This window comes from Myotis davidii, unplaced genomic scaffold (assembly GCF_000327345.1).
Source record: "Myotis davidii unplaced genomic scaffold, ASM32734v1 scaffold816, whole genome shotgun sequence".
Lineage (NCBI taxonomy): Eukaryota > Metazoa > Chordata > Mammalia > Chiroptera > Vespertilionidae > Myotis > Myotis davidii.
In genome coordinates, this window is record NW_006287546.1 from 759,765 (window position 1) to 767,954 (window position 8,190).

Sequence of the window (8,190 nt, forward strand, 5' to 3'; positions counted from 1 at the left end):
ATGTTCATTGCCAAAGCATAATGAGAAGGGAATAAGAAATCTATTCTAGTCTCAATTTTGTCTTTCTAAGTCCAGCCCTTGGCCCTAAATGCCTTAGTAGAGACACCATAAGTGTCTTTTTGCACATTATTTTAATTTCTGATTGAGCAAAGTCTATAAAAGGATGGCTCACCTTGAAGACCCTAGAACTTTCTTGTGACTTTGTTTCCTTCCCAACAGTCTCATCCCCAGAGCAATGTTATTTCATTGAAGAACTAACTGCCTACGATAGTGGTTTCATCAGTGCTGAGAAAAGAGAAAGAATGAATGTACTTTGTTTGAATTATATACATGTTATTCATATCAGGTTTGTAGAGCGAGTCTGTTTAATCATTCTTATTTAAGGAATGAAAGAGTAAAAAGCACATCATAAAGAAATGGATATGCTTTCATCTTCCAAAGAATTAAATCTTTGGAAATAATCTTCCTCTAAAATGGGAGAAATAAATTTCCCAAATTGAATATACATTATCTGATGCTGTGCAGAGTGGAAGTCAGATTTTTACCTTGAGGAAAATGATGTGCTTTATTAAGACAATGATTCTGATCGCTTATGTGCAATCACAGGGCAACTGTTTGGTTATGTCCCATGATTCTTACGTTTTTCATTCCAAGCAGTGGAGTTGCTGGCTGGTGGATTAAGGTACAGATAGAAGCTCGCAGAGAAGTTAAGTGAAAAAACACCTGAGGGTTAACAGAACTCTGAGGCAGCAAACAATCGAATCTACAGTTGACCTTCCTTTGTTTTTCTTCTGACCTTTCTCTAACCACATTGTATGAAGGGGTAAAGCATCATTGATAAGACCTAAATGAAAAGCTTCATGAAGTAAATGGGCCTGAAGGAAGATTTAGAAGGGCACTTCAACAGCAAAAGCTGCCGGTTTTAGCAGCCAAAAGCTCTCAGCCTTCCTTGACTTAAAAGACTACAGACAAGGAAAGATCACTTTCTTTGTTTTAAAAACGGGTGGAATGTACCTTTAAAAGGAAAATGATGAATGCAATTATTAAAAATCCCAGCCTTTGCATTTTATGGCAGAGCAAATACATTTATAATTTGGGAAATGTTTCTTTTCCTATTTAGAGGTGACCGTTTATGAGACCTTAAAGCCTGAATGAGGTAAAAATGGAAAGTATTTTTCTTGGTCACTTTTTCCTTCTATCTTAGTTTGTCCTAAAATGCAAGTGGATTCAGGGGTGGAGGTTTATTGATTAAATAAAGTATAAATAAAGTCGCCAAGGTGATCTCCCACAGTTTGATATCAACTAACAGCTCCTGGCATTCAAGGACATTTGTGTAAGTTCATACAACAAGAAATTATCCATATGGGTCATATGTTTTTTACTAATTTGATAATGATTGCCTCTATTCAACATTAATTGTATATATGCACATATATTATATACTACATATATAATATACTAGAGGCCCAGTGCACGAAATTTGTGCACTTTGGTGGTGGTGGGGGTGACGTCCCTCAGCCCGGCCTGTGCCCTCTTGCAATCCAGGAGCCCTCAGGGATGTCCGACTGACGGGTTAGGCCCGTTCCCTGCGTGGAGTGATCTAAGCCAGCAATCGGACATCCTTAGCACTGCCATGGAGGTGGGGAGGCTCCTGCCACTGGTGCTGTGCTCACCAGCCATAAGCCTGGCTTCTGGCTGAGCAGCGCTCCCCCTGTTGGAGCACACTGACCACCAGGGGGCAGGTCCTGCATTGAGCATCTGTCCCCTAGAGATCAGTGTGCATCATAGCGACTGGTCGTTCCGCTGTCTGACATCCCCTGAGGGGTCCCAGATTGCGAAAGGGCACAGGCCAGGCCAAGGGACCTCACCAGTGCAGAATCGGGTCCTGGAAGGGACCTTGGGAGGGCTCCAGGGCATGTCTGGCCCATATCACTCAGTCCCGATCAGCCGGACCCCAGCAGCAAGCTCACCTACTGGTCAGAGCGTTTGCCCCCTGATGGTCAGTGCACGTCATAATGAGCAGTTGAGTGGCCTTAAGATATCATTAGCATATTATGCTTTGATTGGTTGAATGGCCCTCCAGACAACCAGATTCTTAAGTGTATTAGGCTTTTATTACATAGGATTTTACAACAAACATTCCATACATTTAAAATTTTTAACCTTCATTATTACTTCCCATTGAAGTTTACCAGTACAAGATAACACAGCTAATTGATATTTATTTCCTTTTACTGCTGGAGGAAATCCTAGCAACTTCCACATACTCACCAGGAAAGCCCCAGTTTAATGCTGACTGTTAATGAACCCTCCCATGCACCTGGTTTTATGGTTGGGAAGAAATCATTTCTCTCCAGGGTCCCATTTCTATAAACCTCCTTTAAACTAGTAAGAAGATAGTATATCAGCAAAACTCAGGTTACTCCAAATATTTGGTCTAGAATTTGCTTTTGAAATCCAGTAGATATTAGAAGTAAGGATTTGAAATCCCTTGTGCATAATACGTTACTATTAAATTTGTGAATGTTTTAAAAGGATTTAATTCAGATAAATATCCTTAATTTTCAATTTATATCACAGACTTAAGCCTGAAAGGCTAACTAAATTACCTGACAATTTCCTTTATTTTTTTTAAATGTGCTCTTAGTCTAAAGATTTTTTTTAAACTAAGTTTATTAATGATAACATCTATTTGAAGTAGAGATTTAATAAAGTGCCATTTTGGATTTACTATAAAGCTTTATTCTCTCAATTTGATTAAAAAGTGGTTCTTTTAGTGGCTTACCAAGCTCAGCTAGAGAAATACTAGAAAGAATATATAGCTCTTGGCCCTGCATGTCCCGGAAACTAATTGTTCTCTTTAAAAGGTAGTTTTGTGGTCTTTGGTTCAAATTAATGCCCCATAGGTAGGGGTTTATATTTGGTTTATTTTGGGTTAAATATAACTCTTGAGTTTGAAATACAAAATGTTTCCTGAGAAAAGCTTGTAAAATACTTTGAGCAGTCTTAGCAGTGCTGTTCAAGTGAATCAGAAACATATGGGTTCAGATTTCTCTGAAAACACATGGTTATATGTATTTGGAAGGACAATTTAGGGTTTGACTGCACCCCAAACTTGAGATATGTGGCTTCAGGAAGGAGTTTCAGATGTGTAAGAGTGTTTTCTGTAGAGCAGTGTTCACTCATCCCTCACAGATACCCTCCTCACAAAGGCCTGGTTAATATTTCTATGGGGAAACAAGCATGGTGTGAATTTATTTTTCATGCCATAAGTGGCCTTGGTGACTGCCGCAAAAATTTTAGTTTAACCAATGCTGTGCCCTATCTTTCTGATGGTGACACATTTCCTACTACCTCAAGCCATTTGGTTTTCAGGGGACCTCACCGTTGACAAAATGAAATATGCGATTTGCTCATTGAACCTTAGTTTCCTGTTCTGTTGTGTAAGGAATGAGCTGGGACTGACCACATGGGGTAGTCTGGTTTCAAAGATGGGGGAGAATAATCCCTCAGACTCAAAAAGATCGGTTCAATTCATTTTATATCAAACAAGCAAATGAGCTGGGCAGTGACAAAAAAGATCATGACACAGGTGAGTGTATGCAACCATAGGACATTGTCTTACCCCTTAGTTCTTTTTAGAAGGAGGTCATTTCCTTAAGCTTTTGAGGAGTGAAAATTTATGGAGCAGAGAAATCAGAGCTTGCTGCTTTTTATAGATCTACTTCACCTGAGGGGTCGGAGGAACCCACATCAGCAATTAATTGTATACCTTCTTCCTACCTATGAAAATCCTTACCGCACCATAATTCCCTGTTTCCTATTTAATTTCTTCCTGTGTCGGGAGCCTACATGAGATGTTTATATACTTTTCTGGCCTTCCAGAGGTTGGGTTAAATTTTTAGAAAATACAGTCCATTCCAGATTTAAACCCTTGATATATTATCTCATGGTATGTCCACTGAGCTCTTCTTCATTAAAAATCATGACATTCACTTCGATGAAACCAGAAAAACATGTTCCAGGAGCAAATGACATTTTAATTTCTAAGCAAGCTGGCAAAATGTGACTCATTGAATTCTGAGTGTGTTTTTAACTGAAGTGCTTCATTTGAAGGATAACAGCATTTGATTAATTGGACATGGTAGAAGAATTGAGGTGCTCCATGGAAGAAATTTTTTGAATACTGAAACAATGCTCAAGTATCAACATTTTGTCTTTTAACTATTTAAAAATATTTTCTTCTGAATGCATTCATACTTGTCTGCCATTTTTATAGATGAAGGACAACTTGATCCCTTCAACAGTGCCATGCTCAGTATTACAAATGGAGGACAGACTGAACATCTACTGAAAGTATTCAGTTATCACCTTATTCTGATGATGCATATATTATTGTTCCAACTTTTAAAAATATGATTTTTATTGATTTCCTTTTCAAGATGAAGGAAGGGAGAGAGAGAAAGATAGAAACATAGATGAGAGAGAAACATTGATTGGCTGCCTCTTGCACTCCCTACTGGGGATTCAGCCCACAACCTGAGCATGTGCCATGACCTCGAATCAAACTGGTGACTGTGCGGTACATGGGTTGATGCTCAACCACTGAACCACACTGTCTGGGCACTGTCCCAACTTTTAGAGGAAGGTAGAAAATGGAGATTCAGGAAGATCAGCTGTACCTGATTGGCTCTAAGACCTATAGTCACTCCTCTAGTCTAGACATTCTTCTTTTTAGTGTTAAGAAATAAATATGTGAAATGGGTTACAATAACTCAACCTGAGTTTTCCTTTTGTGCCTTAGGCTAAAAGCCAAATGATTTTTGCCCATTTTTTGAGTAGGGTGGCTCATTAAGAACAAAGAAAATATTTATTTTCCTATCCAGCCAGGGAAAACAGAACTTATGTTTCTAAGAGTTGGGGCTCCATTGGGATAAGACATCAAATTCTTCTTGATGGTCATTAAGTATAATTTAAATGACATTATCTTGTTTAAGATCTTCTCTCTTCAAATCCCAAAGAGGGAAAGCAGGTTAGAGAGAAGGGCAGAGATTGGGGCACTATGGGGTAAAATGAACAATGGTGGTGGCTGGCTTGGGAGCTTGTGTTCGTCTGCTTGGGCTCCCAAACAGAAGACCACAGACAGGGTGACTTAATCAACCGAATTTTAGTGTCTCACAGTTCTGGAGTCTGGAGTCTGGATCTAGGTGCCAGCAGGCTTGGTTTCTGGTGGCCACCTTCTCACTGTGTCTTCACATGGCCCCCTCTCTGCATGCAAGCACTCTTGCACTCTTGCTATTTCTTCTCTTCTTATAAGGTCATTAGTCCTTTTGGATTAGGGCCCCACCCTCATTACCTCATTTCACAGTAATTTCCTCCTTAAAACTCCTATCTCCAAATATATTCCCATTGGTGGTTAGGGCTTCAAGAAGGGATTTTGTGGGGCGATGGGGATACAATTCCATGCGTAACAGAATACTTTAGGAAGTCTGGGACTCCAAGGAGGAAATGGTCTGATAGCCTTTCTCTAACAGAGAAAGTGCAGGAGGCATAGGGCCACCATGTTGGGCAAGGTTTAAATGCCCAGCAGCAGTAATAGATGTAAAACACACAGTCAACAATAAAGTCCAGACATTACTGAAATGGCCAGTTGTTAGCTGAATGAAAGGTGCAACCCTCATAGCTTTCAACAGCCTGGGCACTGCATGGGAGGGGTTTAGGGGGCTGATCACCTTTTGAATCTCTATGTGCCGAACCATCCAGCCACCTTGGGTTTTCAACACGTCAGGGGGACTATGGTAGAGATTTACTGTATCCTTGAGCCATATGACACACTATACTCCATCTTCAGCTGGGGCCATGGGGAGTGGCTTTCCAGAGGTTATACTGCTAGTAACTTTAGCCATATATTAGTAGAAGTCAGTGAAAATCCAGTATTGCATTGGAATGTGGTGGTGCTTCTAGGGGCTATTGAAGAGTTTAGAATTGATTACCTCTGGGGTAATCACATGTCCACAAAAGACTGTTGTTTAAAATCTGCTGGAAGCTGTTACTGCATTTTCCTGCTTCTGTCATGCTGCCTTGTTATACACAAAATTGCTTCCATTTAGTTGAGATAGTTCATGTTTTTCTGGAGTAAAGCAGGTGAATTTAAGTATTGAAAAACATTTTATTCAGATTTTTTTAATGTAACATTTAATGCTGAATAGCAACAGTTTTTAGACGGTCCAGTTGCTCTCTAGCAATTTAAAAGTTTGTGAGAATTTTCTTTTTGTAAGTTTTAAAGCATATTTATATATTTTAAATATAGGTTACAATAGCTGTTTGGGTTAAAAATGTATCATAGTTGCATATATATTGTTCTACTGCCAATTCATCTCTCATGCTGGCCAATCATAAATTTGTCTGCCAAGGTGGAAGGGAGCAGTGGAGATGGGGAGGTGGAGGTAAGTCTAAACTCTGTCTTGAGGTGGCTACCACCTCTATTGAAGTGGAATGGATTCAGACTTCATTGTCTAATACTGTATCATTGATTCCAATGCCTGCTTTGTTTTCCTTTTAATAAAACCTCTGAAGCTCTTTTTATTTAAAAAATTATTTTTCTAGATCTATTTCACAGAAATTATGTAAAAAATTGGGGTAGAGAGAATCTGGAAATGTAAAAGTGAATAAAAGTGATATACATATTTTTGAAGTGGTAGCTCTCTTAACAGATCATCACGTAATTTTCTTGCCAGATTCAACATGTCTCTTTTCTCTGTAAAACCCACTGACAGTCATTGTTGGAGTGCCAATATCCACTCAATGGGAGTGAGTCTCTCTATCATGGGCTGCACTCATACCAGTTTATCTAGTACTGAGAATCAGTTGTCTGCCCCTCCCCCAAACTTGGTACAGCTTGTATGTGGTATGTGGTTACATGTTGTACTTAAACAGGACATGAAATGATGAAAAAACAAGTACAGAAAAGAAAGGTGTTGTTACGAATACTGCACTGAATGCTTTGCAATGCCTCAGTAAAATCTCATCACTAAAAATAATTGTTGCAATGAATTGTAGGCAAGTCAACTGACAGAGAAATGTCATAAAAATCTAGACAGACTCTGCACTCAGATGTATTCACAACTATGGTCGTGATCTTACTTCACTTTAAAGAAATAGAAACCTGGAAATCACAAGTGATGTGTCAAAGAGAGTGAGAAAGATGACATTGAACTCTAACTAGAGGACACATTTTTATAGAGTGAGCCTTGGCACTACATTTATTCACTGGTAAAGAATATTCATTTGCATGTTTTCAGTTAAAATGTGTAGTAAAGGCCTGTGTCACTTTCATCTTACTCTCCTTTAATAAACATTTTCACCAAGTATAGGTGCCAATTTTATCACCTCGAAGTGTTTTCTTCTGTATAAAGCAGACGTGTTTTTTAATCAAGGGGTATGACGTTTGTGTTAGAGGGCAGGAGGAACATTCAAAACGATATTGCTAGTCTGCAGTTATTGGCTAAATTTTAATAAGGTTGCAAAAGACAATTGTATGATTATAGGATGAGAAAAACTGGCCTCTGATCACTGCAAGTGCTTATTTGCCAGGGAAATGGGACACTGGGTAAAGGAGAGGTTACAAGCAAAGAGGTTGAAAGTGTATAATAGCTTTGGGGAACAAGGATGTTTAATCCACGGGGTAGATTGTATTGACTATAGGTGAGGTAATATTTAGATTATTCTGTAGGAAATGGGAAGTCATTAAAGATGTCACTGGTGACTTAACAAAAAGGCCTACTTCAATTTAACTTAAGGGTGCTATGGCCAATCACAGTTGTTTAAGAATGCACATAGGCTTTCTTATGAGAGAGTAAGTCAAGATGAGAGTCCAGGTCAGGAGTTCTCTTAAATAATTTTGTTAAAATTGCACCCTGTTTTGGCAAATCTTTTTCAAAATAAAATGTAAAATGTAGGATTTCAAAAAAAAGATTATATTTAAAATTATCTATTTATATGTAAAAAGCCAGCGACTGTAAGGGTCATAATGACTGAAACGACCAGTCGCTCTGATGCCCACTGTGGCCAGTGAACCGGCCGGATCAGGGGGGTGGGGCCAGACAGCCAACCTCATGGCCCCTCCCCCCTGTGGGCCTTTCCCTGATCGGACTCTCCTACCTCAATCAAGAGCGGGCCAATGGTTTAACC